Source organism: Delphinus delphis, chromosome 2 (assembly GCF_949987515.2).
Source record: "Delphinus delphis chromosome 2, mDelDel1.2, whole genome shotgun sequence".
In the NCBI taxonomy this organism is placed as follows: domain Eukaryota; kingdom Metazoa; phylum Chordata; class Mammalia; order Artiodactyla; family Delphinidae; genus Delphinus; species Delphinus delphis.
Genome location: NC_082684.1, coordinates 126,667,576 through 126,695,308, shown reverse-complemented (window position 1 = coordinate 126,695,308; position 27,733 = coordinate 126,667,576). Strand labels below are relative to the sequence as shown.

The 27,733-nt window shown below is 39.2% G+C and overlaps 2 protein-coding genes across 7 annotated transcripts in view; one reads left to right on the top strand and one right to left on the bottom strand.

Moving 5' to 3' along the window:
• Positions 1-2,653, bottom strand: part of TMEM266 (transmembrane protein 266) — a 144,952-nt gene extending 142,299 nt beyond the window's left edge. Inside the window, exon 1 of the mRNA XM_060005550.1 lies at positions 2,590-2,653. The gene's annotated coding sequence lies outside the window, so the exon portion shown is untranslated. The remainder of the gene's footprint in view (positions 1-2,589) is intronic.
• Positions 2,384-27,733, top strand: part of NRG4 (neuregulin 4) — a 126,563-nt gene continuing 101,213 nt past the window's right edge. For 3 of the 6 annotated variants that reach the window (XR_009518441.1, XR_009518442.1, XM_060005553.1), the window contains exons 1-3: positions 2,868-2,966; positions 5,540-5,601; positions 11,022-11,109. The gene's annotated coding sequence lies outside the window, so the exon portion shown is untranslated. Of the gene's footprint in view, positions 2,455-2,853; positions 2,967-5,539; positions 5,602-11,018; positions 11,110-27,733 lie in introns of those variants that run through there. The other 3 variants (XR_009518444.1, XR_009518443.1, XR_009518445.1) reach the window with 3 other exon arrangements.

Below are 27,733 nucleotides of genomic sequence, written 5' to 3'. Positions count from 1 at the left end.
CCCCATAGGAAAACCAATTTGCTCCCCAGAATCAAGCAGCACCTCTCTTTGCTTTCTGCTTTTTTTCCAGTAACATCAGGACTCATCTTGAGTTTATCTGATCATAGACTGGAAAACCCCAGGGCAGAAAGACTCCATCTCAGCATTTCCACAAGCACTGGGGCTGAGCTCTTCCAAAACCGAGTGATTTCCATGAGGCAAAACGGCTATAACAAATTACTTTACTATCAACAGAATAGAGTATAATGAAAAAAGTAACATCATGGTGTCCTAAAACCAGTCAAGAAAGAAAACAGACCTTATAGAATTTACAAGAGTCTTTTATTTCTGACCTAATATTATTCCTCAATTTATCATTAAAGCTGTAATTTCCATGGGATATAATTTTCAAATAACCCCTTCTACTTAGCTGTACTTTTCTCACCACCATCTCAAATACGTGACCTGAGCATAAAACTTTGTAGCCCCCCCGAGTGAATTTCCCATTGATGCAACTACAGTGATTTCTAAGTCTGTGAGAACTGTTAGGAATATGCAGCACAATCCAATCCCTGCATTACAATAATGCATTTACAAAAAAAGATTAAATTTATATCCACTGTTGACTGTACAAATTCCAAAACTTTCAAATGAAGAGCTGCTACAATCACAGAGACTGGATTATGGTTCACGACTTGTACGGATTCCTTCACCTGGTTAAGGCACTCACACACAAGCATGACAGACAATGTTGTTCTAATGACTGGCAGCGAGACCAGAAGATAGTGTGCAGGGCCGCAAGAAGATTGGAGGAGGATGTGATAATGAAAAACGTAATTCATTCTACCTGATGCATATACATTTTACAGATTTAAATCTGAAGGGAAACAACTTTTTGAACTTAATTGCTTGTTTGGGAGAGCTGAATGGAAACATCTTGAACCCCATGTTTATAGGCTCAGTGCCACCTTAAAAAATTCCACACAAACCCATTCTGAAACAACAGTTTCTCGTACTGGAGAGCCACAAAGGTTGATGTGAAATCTATGAAATGGAAAATCAGATCCAAGCTTGTGTGCTCATGCATAAGCTTTGATCTTAATGAAAATGTAGATGAAACAGCAACACCAGGGTTAAAGGCTACTCTCATCCCCCCCCTGACCCCCCCCAGCAATCAGATGCACTAGAGTTTGCATCCTTATCCTGTCCCTGGCTGTGTGACCTTGGGCAAGTTAGCTAACCTTTCTAAGTCTTAGTCTCTTTATCTTCAACATGGAGATAACAGGTTTGTTATGAGGATGAAATGAGATATGTACCAATAGCTTGTAGCTCAGTACCTGGCACATATGAGCATTTAAGAAATGTGTTCTCATGATTAGATGTGGCACTCTGACTACTATATATTTTAGAAGAAATTACAGTCCTGCTGCCATACCCCAACATCTTGTGGTAACCATTTTCATTCTATATTTCTAGCTTTTACTATTTTTTTCACCACAGTATTTCAGGGGGGAAAAAAAAGAAAGGTAATCAGTTACATACATCCCACTTTTTGAACTGTTTCTTGAAGCAAGGTGAACAGCTGGGGAAATAGGCAACATCTACACTGAAGAGAAATTTACTCTTTAGGATATGATGTTATATGTGTATGGAATATAAACAAATCATGTAATTTCAATCTATAACCTATGGGGCATCAAATCATTGGTAGGTTTTATTTTAAAAGAGACAAAAGCCAAGCAGTATTAAAGAATATGGAAGGAATCAATATGGGCCTATTGCTATCTCAGTATTAGTGACTGAAACAGGGATTGGTGGGCTAGATTACGGGGGATTTCATGGGGTCTAACTTCCAACAGGTGGCAAGCTTTAGTCATCTTCAGATGCAAAACCTTAATGAGTTTGAGTATGCAAGTCTCAGGGATTCTGTTCAAGGCCTCCTCTCGGCAATCAAGGGATACAATTTTCTGGTTTTAAGCCACCCTGGCAAGTTAGCAAGCAGGGAACTGTCCGCCGTAGCTTGCACCTGTCCCTAGAACGGGGTTTTGGCCTGACGGTGAAAACCCACCATCCTTTCCTATCAGTCCATCCTGCCGCTGTGGCGCCTCCAGACAAATGGGGGAAGCCCACTAGGAAGTGGTCACGACCAACAAAGCTACAAATCCCCAGGGTGTGGGATTTCCACCTCAATACCACGCCTGAAAACCTAAAATAGGCACCCGCTTGTTATACTGCAATGGGATTCCCCCCCAGCAGCAATCCCCAACCCCCAGCTTGCATGTTTTATTAATAAATGCAAGATGGCACACAGAGGCAAAGAATGGGAGGTAAGGCATCTGCAGCTGGACCCGAACCAGGGCAGTTTGCAAAAATAAATAAGAAGCATGTGACAAGAAGCAGATCCCCAGGCTGGAGCTGAAGCCCTAGGCTGCCCCAGGCACCCTCGCCTTGCTACAGCGACCAGAGGGGATGAAGGTCAGTGGTAAGATCCCAGCCCTCCCGGACACGTACCCTGCAAACCCTGACCGGCCCCCACCCCAGCCCCGGGCACAGGACCCGGGAAGAGTGGCAGGGGAAGCCCCGGCCACGGCCGGCTGCGGGGACACATACCTGCTGCCCGGGCTGTGGATTCGCTCGGCTCTGCAGCGGCGCCGGCCACGGCTCGCGCTCCCGGGGCTCCCCTCTCCGCCCCCCCGCCCCCTCGCCCCCTCGCGGCCCGCCGCTGCCTCCGCTGCCTCCGCTCCTCCGCCCACCGCGATCGGGGGCGCGCGCGGCCACGCGCCGGCGGCTCGCCCGGGCCCGCGCCTGCGCCCTCGCCTCCCGCCGTCGGCGCGCGCGCCCCGGAGGCTGCGGAGCGGCCGCGCGGCTGTCTAGGAAACGGCGGCCTCTGCGGGCCGGGCAGTCGGCGGGAACTGGGCAGGGGGATGGGGGCTGGGGACTCGGCCGGCGCCAGGGCCTGAACGGAGCGCGCCGGTTTCGTGGCGTGGGTGAGGGGGTCGCGGGGCCGGGGGAGGGGGGTGCTGTGCGTGCGCTTGTGGAGAGAGGAGGGGGTCGCGGAGAGAAGGTCTGAGGTGGAGGCCGGCGGGGCCGGGAAGCAACAAGTGCGGAGGCCGAGGGGGCCCCACCCGGGGAATTTCGTGCAGCCGAGAATAGAAACCTCCTCTGGCTTTGGTGCAGCGCTTTGCGGTTTCCAAAGCTCTTTGCTAGTTGTTGGGCACATCCACACACGGCACCCCGTGAGGGAGCAAACGGCGGGCATTCACTGCCCTCTGAGGTTTGAGGCACGGAGAGGAAAACACCTCTTTGTGGCCGAGATCGAACCAGAATCAGAGACCCTTGACCCTTAGGCTGCTGTCTGGGAGAAAATTACCTGTCAGGACCTTCATTTGATGGTTTTAGCTCAGGACCCTTATAGGACAGTGTTACTTCAGCCTATTTTTTTTCTTTCCATTATCGTTCTCTTAAGAAAAGCCTTTTTAAACGTTTTGTTCACCAGTCCCTTCCTCCCCACCCGCCATGAAATTATAATACCATTCATATCCTGAATAGCTGTTTATGTACCATACGTGTATCTGTGCTTTATACATGAAAAGAGTAAGATTTCGCCCCTTGGAGATAACATCAACCCCGTGGAGAATGAATGCTTGCTTTAGGACCGTGGCTCTTGGTTTTAGCGGGTGGAGCAAGTGGAGTACGTGAGGGCTGTGGATGCACCCATAATACTCTCTGTAGGTTAAAGTCCTCCCATACAACTCTTTCTAATGTCTGCAGGTGCTGCTGTGAGCAGTGGAATACAATCACTTAAGCAGCTTCTGGATTCGGAATAGGTTTTGTTACTCGTCTCAATTCAGGCTAAACTAGCCATTTTCCAGTAGGGTCCTGACATTTTTGCTAAGATACTTGAAAAGATTGGAAACCCTCTTTTCTAGAACGCTAAGTTCCAGGATGGGCTCTAGCTCCGCAGACAGCCTTGATTTCCGGTTCTCACACCTCTTCTCGAGTGGGTGTTTTGTATTGTTTTGTTTTGTTTGTTTGTTTGTTGGTTAGGCCTATTTGGTCTCCCAGGAATGTCTTAGTCATTCTTGCCTCTTCCTCCTCCCACCTCAGCTTTTCTAGCTAGAAGATGGAAATCAAAACCCAGGTCACAGAATTGCCACAGGGGCTTGGATCATACTTTTCTTAGACACAGGAATTTCTAGGTAGGGAATGAGTGTCGAATTTTGGCAAGTTGGGAAGTAAGTAAAATTCCTTCTTCAAGTCCTCCCTCATTTTTCAATGTTTCTTAACCCAACTGTAATGGAATTTCAGAGGAACACAAAGCCCTTGGAGGTGATATTTGTAGAAGCTACCTGGGTTGCCAGAGGATTTTTTTCTACATTTAATGTGGACTGGAAAAGAGAAAGTGGGGATGAGTCAAGAAAACTTGGGAGGGTGGATGGGATTGCTGGGTGGGTATAGTTTTCTGACAGGTGGTGGCAACATTTCAACTACACTTTTAAAAAGTGTTAAAAAAAAAAACCTCGGCATAGCTTGTTAAAGTTGTTTTCCACCCCATTCCCCCCCCCCACCCTCACACTTAGTAGAACTCTAAAGACTTGATTAAAACCATTGAAAAGCATCCAGTTACAATGCTAGTTAAAAGAGTAGGACAAGTATTTTGAAACCTGCAGACAGAAAAAGTGGAACACCACTTTGGTTTACCTGGAATCTTTGTAGTCTAATACCAGGTTTGGATTCAGGTGCAAGGCTACTTCAAGGGAAATTTTTTCCTACAACAGCTGTCAATGAAGACCCTCTAGAGAGAGAAAACTGGAAATTACATGCTAACATATTTTATCTGTGTCTTTTAAGTGTGCTGCTTTGGGGTTTTTGTTTGTTTGTTTTTGTTTTTTTTGTAATCTGAGTTCATGGAAAATGTAGGTACACCATTTTATGTGGTAGTGTGAAGTCAAAAAATCCCCAAACATGTGTAATTTATCAGCTCTATGCTGCTCCCTGGTGGTGTCGTACTTCACATCACCTATCCAAACTAAAATCTTCCACTTCTTTCATTCTTTAGGATGTTGGAAACCTAAATCAGAGTTGTAGACAAGATGGTATTCTGCTTTCTCCAAACTTCTCCTGCTCTATTTTCAAATACCCTAAGTCCTAATACCCAAAGGAGGATTAGCCCTTGAGACTGATCAATTTGGAGGAACTGTGAAGATCTCTGGCAGGCCTCTTTAGTTTATTCTTAAATGTGTCTGTAAGAATCTCTTGAGGATACTTGATTAAAATCAGATACTGGAGCCTCACCTCAAACCCATTAGAATCTAATTTACGGGACTGTGGCCTGTTATTTTTATTTTTAACTGTCCCGGGTGATTCTTATCAATGGGAGAGGTTGGGGAATCCTAGAGCTATAAACGGAACGGGTTTGGCTTTAGTAGCTTGTAGGTGACTAGTGAGAGGGATTTTGTGGGTGAAGGAGCCCCACAGCATAAAAGAAAATAGGACCTATACAGCGGGAGTAGAAGAAATTAACTGTAGGTTTAAGGCCTGTGTGTCACTTTCTTGCCAGATATATCTGCTTCTAATGTGGCTGTAATTGGCACGCTATCCCATACCAAAGTACCTTTTGAGGTAAGTCAGATTTTCTTTCAGTTAAAAAGACTGTCTTTTCAAGAGTACCAGAATCACATAACCAGAAAATTTGTGCATGTATGCAGCTGCAAGATTATGAGAAGGCAGACTGGAGATTATGTTGATCCTATGAATGAAAAAGATTGCTATTAGAGTTAAAATTTGTTCTCTTGAGGTAGCTGCTTGAAAAAGTAGAACATATGAATCTGATGCCACATGAGTTGTGAAATTTTAAAATATCAAGAGATTTTAAGTTGTTAATGTTTATGTAAATGTTAATATTTTAAAACCTCTTACGAATGTTGATTTGTGATGCACCCTCACTTATTTGGAACACAGGGAGAAAGCCAATTTAAGTTAATGAAAAGCTTGAAAAATGGAATATATGTGACTCTGATAATTATTTTAAAATTTAAGTATACATAATAACTGCTAACAAAATAGCTTTAAAAATTCTGCTGAGAGGGCTTTAATGAATAAATGTGATTGACTTGTAACTAGCAAAATTCATGTGCTTACATTCTATGTGGATAAAACAAAGCACAGTACCGTGCACTGAATAGGTCCTCAATTAACATTCTTTTTAAAAACGTTTTCTCATAAGTAGCTTAAATACGCTTAACGTAGCGAGCCCATGTTCAAGGATAGTACCTCAGTGGCAGATTTCACCTTGAGCCGTGGCATGCCAGGCGTGGGGGCAATGAGAGCATCACTTGGGGTGTAGGCAACAAAAATTCTCATTGTCTGTAGGGAATTAAACTATAAAAAACCCACTAAAAGTCTGTCCAATTTTTATTACCAGCAATTTCTGTGTACCAGAAATTCAAAACAGTGTCAATGATAAAATATTTCTCCCTGAAAAATTTCTTATGAGTTTATGTTCTAAACAATTACTGTAGTTACTGTTAAGTTTTAGTAATGTATATGTAAGCTTCAAATTAGCACATTTTAATTATTGATCCTTTAATAAATATCATATTCTACATAGAAGTTAAATCAGAGAACTCCCAGTTATACAGTTGGCCTTCAATAAACATAGACTCAGCTCTACGGATATTTTTCCAAATAAATTCATAAAAACTCAGGGTAATTCAAGGCTTCAGGTGCAGTTCATGTCTGCAGCCCCTTTGGTCCATATCTTTGCATTTATATAGTAGATTCTTAAGCAGTGATTGCATAGCGACTATAAGGATGAAGAAACAGACTTGATGACTTCAGTGTTGTCATTCTGTATGACCACTTAGGGTTTTCATTTTGCATGTAACATTTGAGGGAAACAAAGTCTAATATTTTTGGCTTGTAAGTACAAATTTAGTTAATATGTGAAATTATTCTTCGGAATAATTGAATTTAAAAAACCTTTTACTTTGAAATTTGTTCTTTTTAAATTATTAATGTTTACTTCAAAACTGAAGAAGGAATCAATAGGAGGTGCAATGTTATTACTTAGTACTTCCACAAAACAATATGTAGGTTTAAGTTTTTCCTTTTTTCAGAAACATGAATTCCGTTGCATTTTTCCTTCTTTGTACTGTACTATTTATTTTATATTTGCATATAAGTGGAGTTGAGTAAAAGAATTTTCACTGTCTGTTTCTTCCCTGGCTATTATTATTTGTTTCATTTCACGATCATTACTAAAAATAATTTTGTCACGTAGAGGAGGGTGTGTTAGAAAAAAAAATGATCCTTTTGGGTGTCATATTCTGAGTATACCGCTGGGCTCAAGTGATCACAAAATAAATGGTATTCAAATTAAGTGAGCTTTATTATGTGTTTAATATCTGGAATTTTGCATGTACTTCATGAGGAAACCGTTTTGGGGGCACTGTTTATATGGCAAAATGAAATATCAGTGATTGTATATGTATTTTAAAACATAAAAATGATCTAGTATTCCAATTCTAGTCTAATCAGGCTATTTTAAAACCTAGCAAGTACATGTCCATGTGTTTATTGATAGACTCCTAATGATTACTGACATGTATTAAATGCCTACAGTGTGTCAGACATCATTCTGTGAGCTTTATTTGTATTAACTTTTTAATAAGTCCTGTTGGGAAGGTATAGTTGTTATCTCATTTTACAGATGAGAAAACTGAGGCACCGTGGGATTAAGTAATTTGCTCAAGAACACCCAGATAATAAGTGGAGGAAATAAGATTCAAACCTGGACAGTCTGATTCAGAGACCTCAAGTTCAACCCTACTGCCTCACTGCCTCACATACACACACAAAGTTGTGTCTCAGTAAGCTTGAGGAATTAAGTGGGAAAAGCATTCTGGATTCCAGGGTTTCACCTCCAATTCATTCTTTAACTTTGAAAAAGGCAATTAAATGAATGTCTCTGATTTGGAGAGGATTGAACTTGGTACATCTAGAAATTCTCTAAATTTCTTTCTAGCTCTAAATTTTTCTGATTCTATGATTATTTTTATGTAAAGAAGAAAATTTGATTTTTCACTTATCTAACAGACTAAAAATGAACCAGAGGGGGGAAAAAAACTAGCATGATTAAATTTGAAGGTAGATAAACTTTTGATATTTTGTAGTTACAAAATTATACTACTTTTTTTGAAAAAAATTTTATTTATTTATTTTTGGCTGTGTTGGGTCTTCGTTGCTGTGGGTGGGCTTTCTCTAGTTGCAGTGAGCGGGGGCTACTCTTCGTTGCAGTGAGTGGGCTTCTCATTGCAGTGGCTTCTCTTGTTGTGGAGCACAGGCTCTAGGCGCGTGGGCTTCAGTAGTTGTGGCACGCGGGCTCAGTAGTTGTCACGGGCTCTAGAGCACAGGCTCAGTAGTTGTGGCGCACGGGCTTAGTTGCTCCACGGCATGTGGGTCTTCCCGGACCAGAGCTTGAACCTGTGTCCCCCTGCATTGGCAGGCGGATTCTTAACCACTGTGCCACCAGGGAAGTCCTATGCTACTATTAAACCTTTCATGTTCATTATTCCTGTGACTACAGAAAGACCATAAACTTCTTTTTTTTAATTGAAATATAATTGCTTTACAATATTGTCTTAGTTTCGTGTGTACAGCACAGTGATTTTGTTTTTTTGCAAATTATATTTCATTATGGATTATTATAAGATATTGGGTATAATTCCCTGTGCTGTATAGTAAATCCTTATTGTATCCATTATAATTTATCCCTCACCCTCTCCCCTTTGGTAACCATAAGTTTGTTTTCTATGTCTGAGTCTGTCTCTGTTTTGTATACAGATTCATGTGTATTAGTTTTAGATTCCACATATAAGTGATAGGTAGTATTTGTCTTTCTCTGACTTATTTCACGAAGCATAATATTCTCTAGGTCCATCCATGTTGCTGCAAATGGCAATATTCCATTCTTTCTAATGGCATTGTATATATACATATACACACATATGTATATATATTCCACAATTTATTTATCCATTCATCTGTTGATGGACATTTAGGTTGCTTCCATGGCTTGGCTATTATAAATAGTGCTACTGTGAACACTGAGGTGCATGTATCTTTTCGAATTAGAGTTTTCGTTTTTTTTCCTGGCTATATACCCAGGAGTGGAATTGCCAGATCATTTGGTAGATCTGTTTTTAGTTTTTTTAAGGAACCTCCATACTGTTTTCCATAGTGGTTGCACCAATTTATATTCCCACTAATGGTGTATGAGTGTTTCCTTTTCTCCACACCCTCTGTAGCATTTATTATTTGTAGACTTATTGATGATAGCCATTCTACTAATGTGAGGTGATACCTCATTGTGGGTTTGATTTGCATTTCTCTAACAATTAGTGATGTTGAGCATCTTTGCATGTGCCTATTGGCCATCTGTATGTCTTCTTTGGAAAAATGTCTGTTTAGGTCTTCTGCCCATTTTTTGATTGAGTTGTTTGTTTTTTTGATATTGAGTTGTGTGAGCTGTTTGTATATTTTGAATATTAACCCCTTGTGGGTTGTATCGTTTGCAAATATTTTCTCCCATTCCGTAGGTTATCTTTTCATTTTGTTGATGGTTTCCTTTGCTGTGCGAAATCTTTTAAGTTTGATTAGGTCCCATTTGTTTATTTTCGCTTTCATTTCTTTTGCCTTGGGAGACTGATCTACGATTTATATCAAAGAATGTTTCACTTATGTTCCCTTCTAGGAACTTTATGGTGTCATATCTGACATTTAGGTCTGTAAACCATTTTGAGTTTATTTTTGTATATGGTGTGAGAGAATGTTCTCATTTCATTGTTTTACATGTAGCTATCAAGCTTTCCCAGCACCATTTGTTGAAGAGGCTCTCTTTTCTCCATTGTATATTCTTGCCTCTTTTGTTGTAGATTAATTGAACATAGGTGAGTGGGATTATTTCTGGACTCTCTATTCTGTTCCACTGATCTTTGTGTTTGTTTTTGTGCCAATACCATGCTGTTTTGATAGCTGTAGTCTTGTAGTATAGTCTGAAGTTTGGGAGGGTTATACTTCCAGCTTTTGTTCTTTTTTCCTTCAGGATTGCTTTGGCAGTTCTGAATCTTTTGTGGTTCCATATAAATTTTAGGATTATTTGTTCTAGTTCTGTGAAAAATGTCATGGATATTTTGATAGACATTAAATCTGTAGATTGCTTTGGGAAGTATGGCCATTTTAACAATATTAATTCTTTCAGTCGAAGAGCACAGGCTATCTTTCCATTTCTTTGAATCATCTTCAGCTTTCTTTATCAATGTTTTATAGTTTTCAGCATATGGGTCTAGAAAGACCATAAACTTCTGAGGGATTGATTATGCATTCTGATAATTGGCTTGATATAAAAATTTATATTATTCATATATGCCACTTTTATATACTTAAGGTGTTCTGAGCCTTGACCTTCTTCTTCATGCCATATAAAGTAAAGCTCTTTGGGAAAAGGAACTTTTAAAGTGGAAGATAGATCATATTTTATACCACTTTTTCCCTTTCTTTCTCATGAAGGTTACCACTTTATTGAAATGACAATCCTTATTAACTCTCTATCCATAATATTGTATGTAAATTTTTTTCTTGGTGGAGATATAACACAAAAAGTAACTTTCATAGAAAAAGAAATAAAATTCCTTGTCATCCCCCAAAAGTCTCTGTTTGAAAGGGTTTTTTTCCTCCCACACAATAATCTTCTAATAAAATTCTATTTCCCTCTTAATCCAGCTCCTAGCCTAGTATTTAGAAGTATTAACAATAAATAGTTTTCCTGAGGCTTAAAAAAGGGGAAGCAGGAGAAATTAAAAATATTAAAGTTTCTGTTACTTATTACGAAGTTCTTTGAGAGTATTACTAAGTAAAAGAAAAAGCCCATAAAATTTGTAAACAGATTCTACTCCTCTCTTCCATGTGTTGCTAAAATTGTTATATAAAATATTTTCTGTTTTTATTTTTCTTTATGGTGGCCACAATTTCTATCAAAGCAGAAGAAAAAGAAGTGAACTATAAAGTGAGAGCCAGTTTCATCTCTACTCTGCAATCTAGGAGAAAAACTTTCACCCGAGGACAGATCAGGTAAGTAATTATTTGTTAATTCATTCTTTGTAATGTTTTGGGGCCATTTGTGGAGCCATAATTTGTCAACTATAGCCATAGATCATTGTTTTAATTCAACTAAGAGAAAATAGTGGTAGACTCCACAATATGTTCTTTAACTTTTAAATTACAGAAGCTTGGGTCTCCATTCTAAAGTTGGAAAGGTGTGTGTGTATAGAACCATGTTCAAGTATGTGTTAACTATTCATAAAAACATATTAAAAACAACAAACTTGTAAGCTGGTCTGGTCTTTGTAATTTAAAAATAATATGAATAGAATTAAAGAAGGTTAAGAAAGCCTTGGAGAACAAGAGTCTGGAAAATAGTTCAAGTTGTTGAGTTTAGAAGAGTGAAGGCTAAGGGATGATATTGCTTTTCAAGTAGTTGAGATGCTGACTTACGGAGGGTGGTGCCTGTCCTTTTTCCATCTCTATAGAGGAAAAACAGCAGGAGAAATTTAGATAAGAGTCAAAGCTTTTGAAATTCAGGATGTGTAAGATTAGAATGATTTACCTTGGGAAGTTGTAGAATCCTCTTTTTGGAAGGTCTTCTAAGTACACGGATCATCTGCCAACAATAGCTTATATATCCATCATAAGGCCTTCTAATTTTCTGTTGCTACGGTTTATTTTGACAAACATACAGTGATTTATGTCTAAGGCAGTAGCTAACATGATATATTTCTAATGACAGAATATATGAACTAGTAGAACTTGACTTTAGGAGTATTATAGAAAATTATAAAGTTCTTTTAGGAGCACAGAAGTAGTCATGTGTTTTATTCAGTTTGTTCTGTTGTTGACCATGTGATCACCATTACCATGTTTAATTTTTCTGGTTCATATAATGCTCTTCAAATACATACGTTACTGTCAACAGAAATTGAATCACCTCTATTAAGACTAGAGAGAAGGATGGGAGGATAAATTTAAAGATGAGTGTGTTCAGATAGGATTGTTGAGAACAGCTCTCTGAAATGTGAGATAAGGTAGAGATTTCAAACAGTGGAGAGTGGGCCACAGTGTGATGATCTGAAAATGGCATTTGGGAGCAAGGAAGAGGCTGTTCCTCACTTCTTCCCATCGATTCAGAGAAAGCAGAAAGTAAGGACTAAATAAGTTATATTGGAAAAGGTACCTTGTGATCTAAGGAGGAACCAGATTTTTATTAAGAGTAAACTGCAGAGGGACTTCCCTGGTGGTGCAGTGGTTAAGACTCCACATTCCCAATGCAGGGGGTCCGGGTTCAATCCCTGGTCAGGGAGCTAGATCCCACATGCACGCCACAACTAAGAGTTCGAGTCACAACTGAGGAGCATGCCTGCCACGACTAAGGAGCTGGTGAGCTGCAACTAAGGAGTCCTTGAGCTGCAACTAAGGAAGCCATGTGCAGCAACTAAGACCTGGTGCAACCAAATAAATAAATAAATAAAGTATTTCTTAAAGAGAGTAAACTGCAGAAAAGTGAAAAATAAATTTGGATAAAAGAGTTTTTCCTCAAATAAATGGACTGTCTAGTAGATGGGGGATAGGGCAGAGGGTAAAGAATGACAGAAGTTGAAGAATTGGGTGTGGAATGAGCGTGGTTGGGGGAGTTTGAGAGTGAAGATGTGCCAGTCACATGCAAAAGGGAAAAAAGACTTGTGCTGATGGAGGCAAGTAAATAAAACAGAAGAGAAAGAAGTATTTGAGTAGGAGAGAAGAGTAGACATAGGTTAAAGGAAAATCAGGGCCATTTAGGATAATATTTCTTTGTGAGCAAGGAAGTATTAAACTTGACCAGTTAGGGAGGGTGGGAGGGAGACACAAGAGGGAGGGGATATGGGGATATATGTATACGTATAGCTGATTCACTTTGTTAAACAGCAGGAACTAACACATCATTGTAAAGCAGTTATACTCCAATAAAGATGTTTAAGAAAAAAAACTATGTACAGTAAGGAAAATGGGAATGGATGATAATTACTCCAGTTCTGAGAAGGGTACACACATGTGAAAAATAACCAGGCTGAGTGACCCCTTATTTCAAGAAAAGTTTTCTGGGGCAGTGTTCAGAGACTTAATTCTGTTTGGATATTGGTTGTAGAGTTTCTAGGCTCCAAGGACATAGGAAACCTCCAGGAAGACCAGGATCAACACTGAGAGGTCAGTGGGGTTGGGAAGTGCTATGATTATTATCTCCTTCACATCTCTGTATAGAGCTGTAGCCTTTTGTAGGAGACATGTGTAATTCAAGACTATTCCTGGCAGCAAAGAATGGGAAGTTTGCTATTGCCATGTGGGCAGTAGCTTAAAAGAGTTTATAAGTCAATTACCAACCAGCTTTGAAAGAGTGATTCTTTTTTTTTTTTTTTTTTTTTTGCGGTACGCGGGCCTCTCACTGCTGTGGCCTCTCCCGTTGCGGAGCACAGGCTCCAGACGCGCACGCTCAGCGGCCATGGCTCACGGGCCCAGCCACTCCGCGGCACGTGGGATCTCCCCAGACCGGGGCATGAACCCGTGTCCCCTGCATCGGCAGGTGGACTCTCAATCACTGAGCCACCAGGGGAGCCCGAAACTGTGATTCTTGATGAATTATTAATTGGGGGGGATTTTGTGTTATTTCATATTTTGCACATAAAGTGAATCTTTATTATCAAATCATTTTACATTTGCATTAAATGCAACCATATACTATTAGATTTTCCAGTGAAGAATAGTGATAGCTAACACCTGTTGAGTGCTTCTTGTGTTCCAGGCACCTTATATATATAAATTCATTTTATTTTCAGACAACTCTTTGAAATAGGCACTATTATTCTGTCCCCCGCTACCTCAAGCCTCACATATGGATGAGGAAAATTGGCACAAAGATTTTTGCCCGATTCTATGGTAGAATGTTCTAATGTGGAACTAGGATTTGCACTCTAGCCTTCTGGCTCCAGAGCCCATGCCCATAACCCCTACACTACTTATCTTTTTATACATAAAAATGGTGATTTGAGGGTTGCTTGGAAACTATTTTACTTTGAATGGTTGGTGACTCGAGTATATTTATAGGTAGCACAATTTACATCAAAGAAAGTGGCTCTTGTGAGCAGCTACATGGAATGAAAATTGATTAAATGTTTTAAAGAAGTTCATGCCAATACACTCAGTGATGTAAAGGGCTATTGCTTGGGGCAGGCCAGCTGCTTTTATTCAAAAGACCACATTGGGTGGTATAACCTTAGTGAGTTTACTAGGGTCTAACTCTCAGTCTTGTGGTCTTAGAAACCTGATCTGGTCAGTAAGGGTCCCAGAGAGGATTAAATTAGTCTAACGACCTCATCAGCCTAATATGTAAAGCCAGAAAGCAAATTCATTTAAATATTGGGTTGGCCAAAAAGTTCGTTCGGGTTTTTCAGTAACACGGAAGAACCCAAACGACCTTTTTGGCCAACCCAATACAATGAGATAAAATTGTTACAAAAACCAGTTGTACCAGTATGATCAGTGTATTTTCTTCCAGGTGGTGGATATAGATGGGAAACCAAATTATAAGAGGTTTCTTGGTGAACAGCAGGCACCATGAATATTTCTGGTTTTGGCTTTTCACAGTATTTATCTGTTTTATATATTTCTCAAGGATTTCATCAATAATAGCTGCTATTGGCATGTACTGTCAGTCCTTAAATTATAAATAGCCTCCACCCCTGTGCCCTTCCACCAGGGGCTCTGCTGCCATAGAAACAGCTGTTGAATAAACATGGGTATTTTAGAGAATCTGTGGGTTCCGAATTGAAGGAAGGGAAGAGTCTGTGAAAAGCAGAGTTACTAAAGGGTGTTAATTTAAGGGATAGACTCCTAAGTAGGATGGGTATGCCTGAGTAGAGATCTCTTTACCTAAAGTGTATTTCTATAGCACTGCCTGAGGAGCTTCCCCCCGCTTCTATTGCTTGAAATTTCACCAAATAGAGATTGCTTTTCATTTTTCAAACATTCTCTTAAAACTGTAAATGTCTATGTGTGGAGATATTCTTAGTGACCTTCCTTATACCCATTCCCTATTGCTTACCTTCATTTTGTTAGGGACAGCAATGTTCCCGGCTTCAAGCAAAAAATCCTGACTAGTTGAAGCCAGTCATGACAATCCCATTTTCCTTGGCCAGTGATCATGAAGGGAAGGCTCCCAAGTTCAGGGATGGCTTTTGCTTTCCTGATAAAGAGAACAGTGGTGGCTGGTACTCTCCTCTTTCCCCCTTCTTTGTGCCTTAAATGAAGACATGAAGCCTGGAGATATAGCAGCCATCTTTGCAACTATGAGATGACAAGTATGAGAGAGGAAAGATGATTCTGACAAGCTGAGGACCATGAAGGAGAAGGATTGAAAGAGTCTGGACATTGTTGAACAGCTCTTCCAATCTTGGACTGCCTACCTCCAGACATTATTGAGAAAAATAAGGAAAGTTGTAACCCTTGTTATACAGTAGCAAAGCATTTGATTAATCTGTACCTGCTGTTCTGTGGAAGGCTGACTATGCAAACTGAAACTGTGGTGTTAGGAGAAATGAAAGGAAGAATTTGGAATATTGTGCTGTATTGGTGACTTCTTGTGGCTTTTCAGTAGGATCCTACAGAAGGGGGTGAACTCAAATTAGTGCTCCTCAGCATGAAAGCAGAGAGGGCAGAAGACTATAGCTTTGCTACAAAGGTATTCTGCCTTTAGCTTGTACTCTAAATTGACAAAAGAGCCCTGTAATTTGGAATTTTGTAGGGATTAAGGGTAGGACCTTCTTACCGAAGACTGTTGTTGGAATTGCCTTGTCTGTTATGAGAGCTCAGAGGTCAGCAGCTAAGAGATTAGAATCTCCAGGCTTAAAGATTATTTCTGGAAATGTTTTTTGGGTGTGGTTACTCACACAAGGAATTGATCTGAAGCAGACAGACCAGAAGCTTGATATGTTTTTGAGGGAACCTGCAGTACAAAGCTGGCGATTCCTTGTGATTGTCTCTACCTTCCAAGCAATCCTCATCCTTTCCTCCCTAAGTCAAACCAGTATGAAGTAGGCTACAAAAGCTGTGGATCCCCTGGGAAGGACATCTGCTTCAAAACCTGCCTTAGATATGGCTACAGAGAACAATGACAAAGCAGATCCTCCTGAGACTTAAAGTAGGCGCTGTCAGAGTGACTGGCCAAGGGATTTACTTTATTGCCTGCCCAGGAATCTGTGATTTCTGTCTAGGAAGATATGATATAGATTGTGGATTCTTTACTACTGTGTACTTCCTCTTATCTCCCTTTCTTAATGGAATTTTTTGGGGGTCACTCTGTTCTTTCTTTTTCATCGTTGTATATATGTGAGGGGAGTGGTTAAGAGACAGCTTCCCTTTTAGCCATACAAATGGTCAGTTAAGAGTTGTCATATTTGGACTTGATAGAGCAGACAGAAAATCAACCAAAGATCCTGCGTCATGCAGTAATTGGATGAGATAGTGGGGTTGTCTTCCTTGAAGAGAGGATGAGTATGTTGTGAGAGAGAGAGGATGAGTATGTTGAAGAGAGGATGAGTATGTTGAAGAGAGGATGAGTATGTTGTGTTTAACACATGTGTAAGAAGTATGTGTGTGCATATTGAGTTGAGGACTGGCAGACACTGTTGGCTGGCCAATCTATATCCATTTCTTACCTCTACCATAAAAATTAGCAAAGTTAAATATTTGATTTTCCAGTCTTCTTTACTGCTACAGTAGTCATGTAATACAATTCTAGCCCATAAACCTGCTAGGGGACTTCATTGAAGGCTTTCCCTTTTTCTGATAAAAGGCTCAGACAGCACTGGGGTTAACTTTTTTCTTGCTTTGACCTTAGATGTGATGCTTGGAGCTGCAGTGACCATCTTGAAAGCATTAGGCAACAAACACGAATATTAAAAGTAAATACACTCAGGATGGTGAAGCAAAAATATTGAAGATATGGATAGCACCATTGATGGGTAAACACCAACCTTAGCAGTCACCAGTTCAAGATTTTTTGTCTTGTGAGAGAAGTGAATCCATATTTGTTTATGCTGTTGTGAACTGAGTTCTCTGTTGCCTGCAATCCAAAGCATTCTAAACTGATGCAGTATAAATGTCTCTTTCCTATACTGCAACCTCAAGGATAATTTTTATTTGTTGGTTCATTTTTACCATGAAGTCTTATTAGTAAATAGTTATATGAAGTGAGGAAAATATTTTTTTTCCAATGGATAATGGAATTTTTAATGGTATATTCACATAAAAGAACACTATACAGCAGTGAACAATCTACAACTGCTTATGGCAATATGGATGAACCTCAGATATATAATGCTGAGTGAAAGGAGCAGACATAGGACTTTGCTAGCAGTCCAGTGGTCAAGACTCTGGCTTCAAATGCAGCGGGCGTGCGTTTGATCCCGGAGGAAAAGATTTTTTAAAAAAAACTTTGACAGTAACCTGATTCACATATAAATTGCATTATTGATGCGTTACTGTCGACAGGCATCTCCTCCATATGTGACTTATCTTACAGTTTTACTTTTTGGAATAGAATATTGGCATGGCTCAGCGTGCACATTTAATATAATTAGGGAACACCTTTTGGAAATTGGTTTCTCCTGCTGAGGTATACAGCAAGAAAAGCTAAAAATTGTTACAACCAAACAGAAGTCTTCAGGAAGAAATTGCTGACTGGAGTAGAACAGGTTCAATGTAAGTCTTGACTTTTGTATAGGACAATCTTTTATTTCTGCATCATTGACTACTAGTAAATGTTTACTACTTCCAAAATGATGTTTTACTCTAGAGCCTTTATATCAGAACATGTACTTTTTCTTCCAGTGTCCTTTTAAATGTTTTTGTTCATCATTTCAGAAAAATTTTTTATTCCAGTTTTTGACTCCACCATATGAGGTTCGTGATTGTACTTTTCTATTTTTGCCTTTCTTAAAATTAATTAGTGGTAATAGCCATGTGTGCCAGCTTTTTCTATCAAAAGGAAATGCTTGAACACTAACCAAAGGTAAATATGGAATTAAGGAGAACAGACATATTTATTTGGATGTATTTTATAGAAAAATTACATTTGGCTTCGAGAAAAGCTAGCTTTTTAATTTGTGTTCACATATTGACAAAATGTGATCCAAATCATTTTTTTCACTTCCTAAAAAAGTATTTTAATCTGAAAGTTTCTTTTAAAATACATTAAATTCTAAAAACAAAAGCTTTTATTTATTTTATTTATTTATTTTTTTTTTTCACAGTATGCGGGCCTCTCACTGTTGTGGCCTCTCCCGTTGTGGAGCACAGGCTCTGGATGCGCAGGCTCAGCGGCCATGGCTCACGGACCCAGCCGCTCTGTGGCATGTGGGATCTTCCCGGACCGGGGCACGAACCCATGTCCCTGGCATTGGCAGGCAGACTCTCAACCACTGCGCCACCAGGGAAGCCCTAAAAACAAAAGCTTTTAAATTATTTTTAGAATAAGCTGGAAAGGCCTGACACTGAAGATCCTATTATCACCATATCTAAATATACATGAAGTGATTTTGGCGTATTGAGATATATTGGTCTCCACTGTGATTTTCTTGTTTGCTGGTTTCATACATAATATTTTGCTTTCCTTTCCTGATGTACCCTGAGTCAGTCCTGCCAAAAAACTACTAATATTGTAAGACTAGCAAGCTAACATCTAAGTGGGAAATTCTTAAATATACGATAAGGATATTTTTAACCAACTGATGAAAACTCTTTTTTTTTTTTTTTATGGTACGCAGGCCTCTCACTGTTGTGGCCTCTCCCGTTGCGGAGCACAGGCTCCAGACGCGCAGGCTCAGCGGCCATGGCTCACAGGCCCAGCCGCTCCACGGCATGTGGGATCTTCCCTGACCGGGGCACAAACCCGCGTCCCCTGCATCGGCAGGCAGACTCTCAACCACTGCGCCACCCGGGAAGCCCCTGAAAACTCTTTTTGATCTACTAAGATTTGAACACTCTATAGAAAGAGTTTGAAACAGAGTGTAAAGTTTGGGGATTTTCTTGATTTAAATTACTCTTATTTTTAAGCATGTATTATTATTGGAGTGGTGGCTTTTATGACTACTGTATAAAGTCTGCTGGGTGATTCTCTATCTACTTTTTATGGTTAAGTTTGCAGGCTTAAATCCTATATGATGTACATGTGCCCATCTTCTTTCACTATGAGAGGCAGCCTTGCTAGGTGGATGCCTCCCACTCTGGCCTCATCTTATGCCATTATCTGTTCAAACTTCACAGGTGGTCTTTTAGTACAGGTACCCTAGTTATCTGACTGTTACCTAAGTTCCCACAGTTATGAGATTCCAAAGGGAAGCCAAAGTTATAATAACATTCACTAATGAACAAACCACTTATAAAATTGGTTGTCCCTCATGCATGCATCCTTGTCTAGCTTAGAGGCATTGTTGGCCGGTCTTCTTATGATTGTTGAATACTCCTATAAAACACAAATACAATACAAGTGATTTTAGGGCAAAATTGTGAATCTTGAAAAGATGTAGGAGAGATGATGAAAATGATGTTGGTGAACTCAAATCACAAATGAAACCAATGACAAATGAAGATTTGGCAGAGTTAGGCCACAACAATTGAAAAACAGAGAAATTGCAATGATGATGATGACTCTCATCTCTTAAAATATTTGGATATCAGGATTAAAGGAGGGCCTTGGGAAAATTGTCAACAATGTCAAAATTTTTACAGCCTTCTTTACGACTGTCCATATGGAAACTAGACATTAGATGAAATCTGTTTATATATAACACAATGTTGTCAGAAAAATTATGCCCAAATCCCCACTTGATTTGTTCCTTCTAAGAATTAGCACACACTGGTATCGCTTATATGTGGAATCTAAAAACATGGTACAAATGAACCTATTTATAAAACAGAAATAGAGTCACAGATGTAGAAAACAAACTTATGGCTACCAAGGGGAAAGCGGGGGTGGGAGGGATAAACTGGGGAATTGGGATTGACATATAAACACAACTATATATAAAATAGATAGCTAATAAGAACCTACTGTATAGCACAGGGAACTCTACTCAATAGTTTGTAATGACCTATATGGGAATAAAATCTAAAAAAGAGTGGATATATGTATATTTATAAATGATTCACTTTGCTGTACAAAAGAAACTAGCAAAACATTGGAAATCAACTATACTCCAATAAAAATTAATTATAGGGCTTCCCTGGTGGCGCGGTGGTTGAGAGTCCGCCTGCCGATACAGGGGACACGGGTTTGTGCCCCAGTCTGGGAAGATCCCACATGCCGTGGAGTGGCTGGGCCCATGAGCCATGGCCGCTGAGCCTGCGCACCTGGAGCCTGTGTTCCGCAATGGGAGAGGCCACGACAGTGAGAGGCCCGCGTACAGCAAAAAAAAAAAAAAATTATGAAAAAAGAATTAGCACATAATTACAATTATAACCCAAATTTGTTAAATAAAAGATGAAATAAACATCAAAATTCTTACCACTATTTTTTTAAATTTAATTTAATTTTTATTTATTTATTTTTGGTTGCATTGGATCTTCGTTGCTGTGTGCAGGCTCTCCCCAGCTGCAGTGAGCAGGGGCCATTCCCTGCCGCTGTGCGTGGGCCTCTCATTGCGGTGGCCTCTCCTGTCGTGTGGCACCAGCTCCAGGCACGCGGGCTTCAACATCTGTGGCATGCTGGCTCAGTAGTTGTGGCTCACGGGCTCCAGAGCACAGGCTCAGCAGTTGTGGCACACGAGGTCAGTTGCTCCACACCAGCATAGTTGCTCCACACCAGCTCAGTTGCTCCGTGGCATGTGGGATCCTCCTGGATCAGGGATCGAACCTGTATCCCTTGCGTTGGCAGGCGGATTCTTAACCATTACGCCCACCAGGGAAGTTTCTTACCCCTCTTTTTATACGAAATTTTCATCTCTTTAAAGTGGACTTTTTTTTTTTTTTGTCTGTGCCATGAGGTGTTCAGGATCTTAGTTCCCCAGCCAGGAATCGAATTCATGCCCCCTGCATTGGGAGCATGGAGTCTTAACCACTGGACCACCAGGGAAGTCCCTAAGTGGACTAACTTTAAATGGCTTTTTTTTATATAATCGCAATCATCTTCAGAGAAAGAGGATCTCAGATATATTCTGTACCTGGGATTTAAAAGAATTTTATATATCCTATATCTTGGATTTTGACAATATATTTACATATTCCATTTATAAGTAAATTCATAAGACTAAGTATGTATAGTTTATTTACCATGGCAATATTTTAAAAATTCTGCCACTTACAAGCTGTACCTTGGGAAAAGCCACTTCACTTCTCTTAGCGTCAGTTTCCTTTGTAAAAAGAAGATAATCCCTACATTGTAAAACTATTGTTAAGTCCTATATAAGGTATATGAAGCTTTTATTATTTTGTCTGGCATACTGTGAGTGCACAGGAAATGGTAGCCATTATTATTAACTCACATGGATATTAATGTCAGTCACATGTGAACATTTTTTTGACTTTGATTTTTTATCCACAGTTCTTGTTCATAAAATACTGAGAGGGCATAGAGCAATCCTGTGAAGCCAAAATATCATAGATCTAATTTAGGTTCATTCTTTTTTTTTTTTTTTTAACATCTCTATTGGAGTATAATTGCTTTACAATGGTGTGTTAGTTTCTGCTTTATAACAAAGTGAATCAGTTATACATATGCATGTGTTCCCATATCTCTTCCCTCTTGCGTCTCCCTCCCTCCCACCCTCCCTATCTCACCCCTCTAGGTGGTCACAAAGCACTGAGCTAATCTCCCTGTGCTATGCGGCTGTTTCCCACTAGCTATCTGTTTTACATTTGGTAGTGTATATATGTCCATTGCCACTCTCTCACTTCGTCCCAGCTTACCCTTCCCGGTCGCCATGTCCTCAAGTCCATTCTCTAGTAAGTCTGCATCTTTATTCCCGTCTTGCCCTAGGTTCTTCATGACCTTTTTTTTTTTAGATTCCATATATATTAGGTTCATTCTTGAATAATCAGTTGTATTATCTGAATCTGATTCACATTTGGGGGCTAACAAAGATTTTCTTCTTGACCAGCCTCTAGCCAGGGTCCTCTAAACCCTCTTCTCGACTAAGCCTCATCCTTGAACAGAACAGTAACATACCTTCTAACAGCTGAAGGCCACATCCCTAGAATTACACTACCCCCCACCCCCAAAGTGCCTGCCTCAGGAAACTCAAGGTTGCCAAAAGAATTTACCCAAAGATAGGGTTCCTATCTCCCACCCTCTATGGGAGTGTAGGAGCCTACCTTAGGTAACTGCCAGTTAACAAACCCAGATGGGACACACATGGAAAAACCTCCCCACCTTCTTGCTTTTTGTAATTTTTCAATTCCTCAACTCTATTAAGCCCCCACTCACCTCCCCTCCCTATTCCCTCATTCTCCCTTTAAAACACCTAGTCAACTTTGTCCAAATCAAAGTTGAATTCAGTTCATGTTACCTTTTCATTTTGTTGATGATTTCTTTGCTGTACAGAAGTTTTTTAGTTTGATACAGTTCTACTTGTTTTGGCTCTTGTTGACTTTGTTTTTGGAATCAGATCCAAAAAATCATTGCCAAGACCATATCAAGGTACTAACTGCCTAAGTTTTCTTCTAGTTTTATGGTTTCAGGTCTTACATTCAAGTCTTTAATCAATTTTGAGTTAATTTTTGTGTATGCTATAAGTTAGTAGTTTCATTCTTTTGCATGAGACTATCCAGTTTTCCCAATACCATTTAGTGAAGAGACTGTCCTTTCCCATTGTATATTCTTGCCTTCTTTGTCATAGATTAACTTACCATATAGGCATGGGTTTATTTCTTGGCTGTCTATTCTGTTCCATTGTTGTATGTGTCTGTTTTTATGCCGATACAATACAGTTTTGATTACTATAGCATTGTAATAGAATTTGAAATTGGGGAATGTGATGCCTCCAGCTTTGTTCTTTCTCAGCGTTGCTTTGGCTATTCAGAGTCTTTTGTAGTTCCATACAGATTTTAGGGTGATTGGTTCTATTTCTGTGAAAAATGCCATTGGGGTTTTGATAGGGCTTGTCATATATAGCCTTTATTATGCTGAGAAACGTTTCATCTACATCCCCTTTGTGGAGAGTTTTTATCATAAAGATATTGAATTTACCACCGTGTTCTTAGTTTCTTTACCATAGAGTTCTTCATTTCTTCTTGTGGAATCAGGCTTCAGTCTGGGACCATTTACCTTTAGCCTGAAGAAATTTCTTTGTTGTTTTTTTGGAGAGTAGGTCTATTAGCCACAAATACTCTCAGCTTTCATTTTAAAGTGTCTCTATTTTGTGTCATTCCTTGAAGAATATTTTTCTTAGGTACAGAATTCTATGATAGAAGAATTTTTGTTTTTTCTTCAGCACTTGAAAGAGGTCCTTATTCTTCTCTTCTGACTTATTTTGTGATGAGAAATTAGCCATTGTTTTTTTTTTTTAAACAACATCACCTATTTCCTGCACCCCCAGCTCCTGGCAACTATTGTTTCACTTCCTGCCTCCATGACTTTGACTTTTCCAGATTCCACATACAAGTAAGATGATGCAGTACTTGCCTTTGTGTGTCTGGCTCAGTCTACCCAGTGCTATGTCCTCCAAGTTCATCCACATTATCACAAATGACAGGATCTCCTTCTTCCCTAAAGCTTAATAACATTCCATTGTTATACACCACACCAGCTCCAACCATTCATTTGTTGATGGACACCTAGATTGACTCCATATCTTGGGTATCATGAATAACGCTGCAGTAAACGTGGGAGTGCAGATATCTCCTCAAGATTTGATATCATTTCCTTTGGATGCATATCTAGATGGGGGACCACTGGATCACATAGCAGTTCCAATTCCGGTCTTCTGAGGAACCACCATACTGTTTTCCATAATGGCTGTAGCAGTCTACATTCTTATCAACAGTACACAAAGGCTCCTTCTCTCCACATCCTCACCAACATTTGTTATTTTTTGTCTTTTTGATAATAGTAATTCCAACATGTGTGAGGTGATATTTTACTGTGGTTTTAGTCTGCACCTCCCTACTGATCATTGATGTTGAGCATCATCCCGTATATTCATTGGCCATTTGTCTGTCTTCCTTTGAGAAATGTCTATTTGGGTCCTTTGCCCATTTTTAAAATCAGGTCCTTTATTTACAAAATAAGTTATCACTCAGAACCTTAATTCATTGGCCATGTTAACAGGTTTAAGACATTTCAATTTACTAAAGATAAATAATTCAATCTTTAAATAAAGAACTATAAGGTGTTTGGGAAAAAACAAAATAAGATCAGGTCATCTACCTTCTTGCTATGGAGTTGTCTGAGTCTCTCATATATTCTGAATACATTCTGAACTCCTTACCAAATGTATGATTTGCAGACATCCTCTCCTGTGCCATAGGCTGCCTCTTTAGTCTGCTGAGTGTCTTTGCCATGCAGAAGATTTTAGTTTGATGCAGTCTCATCTGTTTATTTTTGCTTTTGTTGCCTGTGCTCCTGGGGGTCATATTCAGAACGTCCCAGGCCAATGTCAAGAAACTTTCTTCCTGTGCTTTCCTCTAGTAGTTCTACAGTTTTAGGTCCTATGTTTAGGTCTGTAATCCATCCTGAGTTGACATTTGTATGTGGTGTGAAACAACGTTCCAACCCCACTCTTCTGCACACAGACATTCAGCCTTCCCAACACCATTTATTGAAAAGACCATCTTATCTCTGTTGTGCACCCCTGTCAGAGATCAACTTACTGTAAATGTGAGAATTTACTTCTGGGCTTTGTATCCTATTCCATTGGTCTCTATGTCTGTCCTATGCCAGTACTACACTGCCTTGATTACCATAGCTTTATAGTATATTTTGAAATCAGACAGTGTGATGCTTCCAGCTTTGTCCTTTCTCAAGATTGCTTTGGCTATTCAGGGTTTTTTTGTGGTTCCATAGGAACTTTAGGATTTTTTTTTTCTATTTTTTGTGGAAAATGCCATGGAATTTTGATAGAGGTTGTTTTGAATCGTATATCTTTTTTGGGTAATATGGAAATATTCTTCCAATCCATGAAGATGGAACATCTTTCCAATTATTTGTGTCATCTTCAATTTCTTTCATCAGTGTTTTATGACTTTCACTGTACATTCACCTCCTTGGTTAAATTTGTTCCTAAGTATTTATTTTTTGTAAATGGGATAGTTTTCTTAATTCCTCTTTATTTTAGATAGTTCGTTGTTAGTGTATAGAAATGCAACTGTTTTTTGTATATTTATTTTGTATCTTGCAGCTTTACTGAATTCATTGATTAGTTCTCTAGTTTTTTTGGTGGCGTCTTCAGGGTGTTCTATATGTGATATCATATATCTGCAAACAGAGAATTTTGTTTCTTCCCTCCTGATTTGGATGCCTTTTATATCTTTTTCTTGCCTAATTACTCAGACTAGGGCTTTCACTACTATGTTGTCTTGTTCCTGATCCTAGAGAAAAAGCTTTCAGCTTTTCACTGTTGGATATGGTGTTAGCTGTGACCTTGTCATATAAGGCCTTTATTATGTTGAGGTACATTCCATCTATACCTAATTTGTTGAGAGTTTTTAATCATGAAAGGATCTTGAATTTTGTCAAATGCTTTTTCTGTAACTATTGAAATGATGGTAGGATTTTAATCCGTCCTTTTGAAACTGCACTCCTTCTTGGGTGGGACTCGAACCCACCCGCACCTCAGAGTGGGGCTTGAACACACAATCCCTGGCTTAGGAGGGGACTTGAACCCACTGTCTTTTGATTAGAACTGCTCACTTGGTGTCAGTACTTACTGAAGCTCAGGTTCTTTTGTCTCATTACAGAGACAATTCAGCGCAAAGAGTGAGTTTACTAGCATAGGACACTGGTGAGAGATACAAGGAGCCCGGCAAGGGAGCAAAGCCCCAAGAACAAAGAGGGATACATTTTTATAATCAAAGAAAAAGTGGAAAGGGGAGAAGACTACCTACTTCCTCATTCTTTGGCAGACATCAAGACTTACATCATTAGTTCCTCCTTCGGCCCTACATGGTTTAACCGGGACTGTCACGGTGATATTTAAATCATATATATATTAGCAAAAGGGTGGTGACATATACTAAAATATGGTAATTAATGTTAGGTTTCAGTATAATGTCCCCTTTCACCTAATTTCTTTCCCCTGTCAACTATATTTCTGTCTTGGCTACATGTAAAAATGCTACTCTTCAAGGACTATTAACTCTCTGACTTCACAAGATTGAGACCCTGTATCTATTGTCTTGTATTTTAACTGTCAGGGTTAGTGGCTTGAGTGTGTTGGCACTTGGGCACACCTGGTCTTCCTTCAAGGTAGTGTAGATTGTTTCTAGGTTACTGGATTCTTTTCTTGAGTGGTCATTAGCTTACAACAGTCTCCAAACCTCCCTTAAAATTCCCTTTCTGTGTTTAATCCCCTAGTGGGATTTCTAAACTGACTCTTTAATTATCCTACTCTATCCCTATCACTTTTGTTAATATAGTGAATCACATTGATTGATTTGCACATGTTGAACCGCTTGCATCCCAGGAATAAATCCCACTTGATCATGGTGTATGGTGACTTTTAATGTGCTGTTGAATTGTTTTGCTAGTGTTTTGTCGAGGATTTTTACATCTATTTCATCAGGGATATTGACCTGTAATTTAAAATTTTTTTCTTGATAAATCTCAATAAGTGTTAGTCAATTTTTCTAGTCTTTTCAAAGAATCAACTTTTGGCCTTGTTAATTCTCTCAGTTGTATGTTTGCTTTCCATTTTATTGTTTTTGCTTTTTATTTCCTTCTTTAAACTTTCTTTGATTTTGTTTTTCTTCTTATTTTTAGTTGGATGTTTAGCTTATCATTTGTAAGCAATTTTTCCCCTTAACATATGCATTTAAGGTTGTAAATTTTCCTCTAAATGTGGCTTCAGTTTCATCCACATGTTTTAATGTATAATATTTGCAAAGTTGAGTTAAAATATGTTTTAAATTTCTTCACTGACCCATTTAAAATTTCTAGTTTATTCTCACTGTGGTCAGAGAACTTACTCTGTATGATTTTAATCATTTAAACGTTTCTGAGACTTGCTTTTCAATAATGATATGTTTTTTATAAATGTCCTGTGTATGCTTAAAAAAAGTATATTTAGCAGTTGTTAGGAGCATTGTTTTGTATATCTTCATTTGATCAAGTTTGTTTATTATGTAATTCAAACGTATATCGTTGTTCTAACTTTTTACCTAAATGAAATATCTGCCAGTTACTTTTCCAGCAACAAGAAAAGTGGGTTTATTTGGGATCAGCAGAGAATTTCAGTTTGGGGTCTGCAACCATGGTGAGCTACGTGCAAGTCCCCACACAGCAAAGGAAGGAGAACACTTTTATAGAGGAGAGAAACAAGTTGGAAAGGCTATAGTAAACAAAGAGTCTGTGACTTTTTCATTGGCTGAGTTCCTAAGAGGAGAGGGGAGAAGTCTTCTTCCTGTTTACTCTGTCTCATCTGTTTCATATTTATTTTCTCCCCTTTGCCTTCTTTGGGAT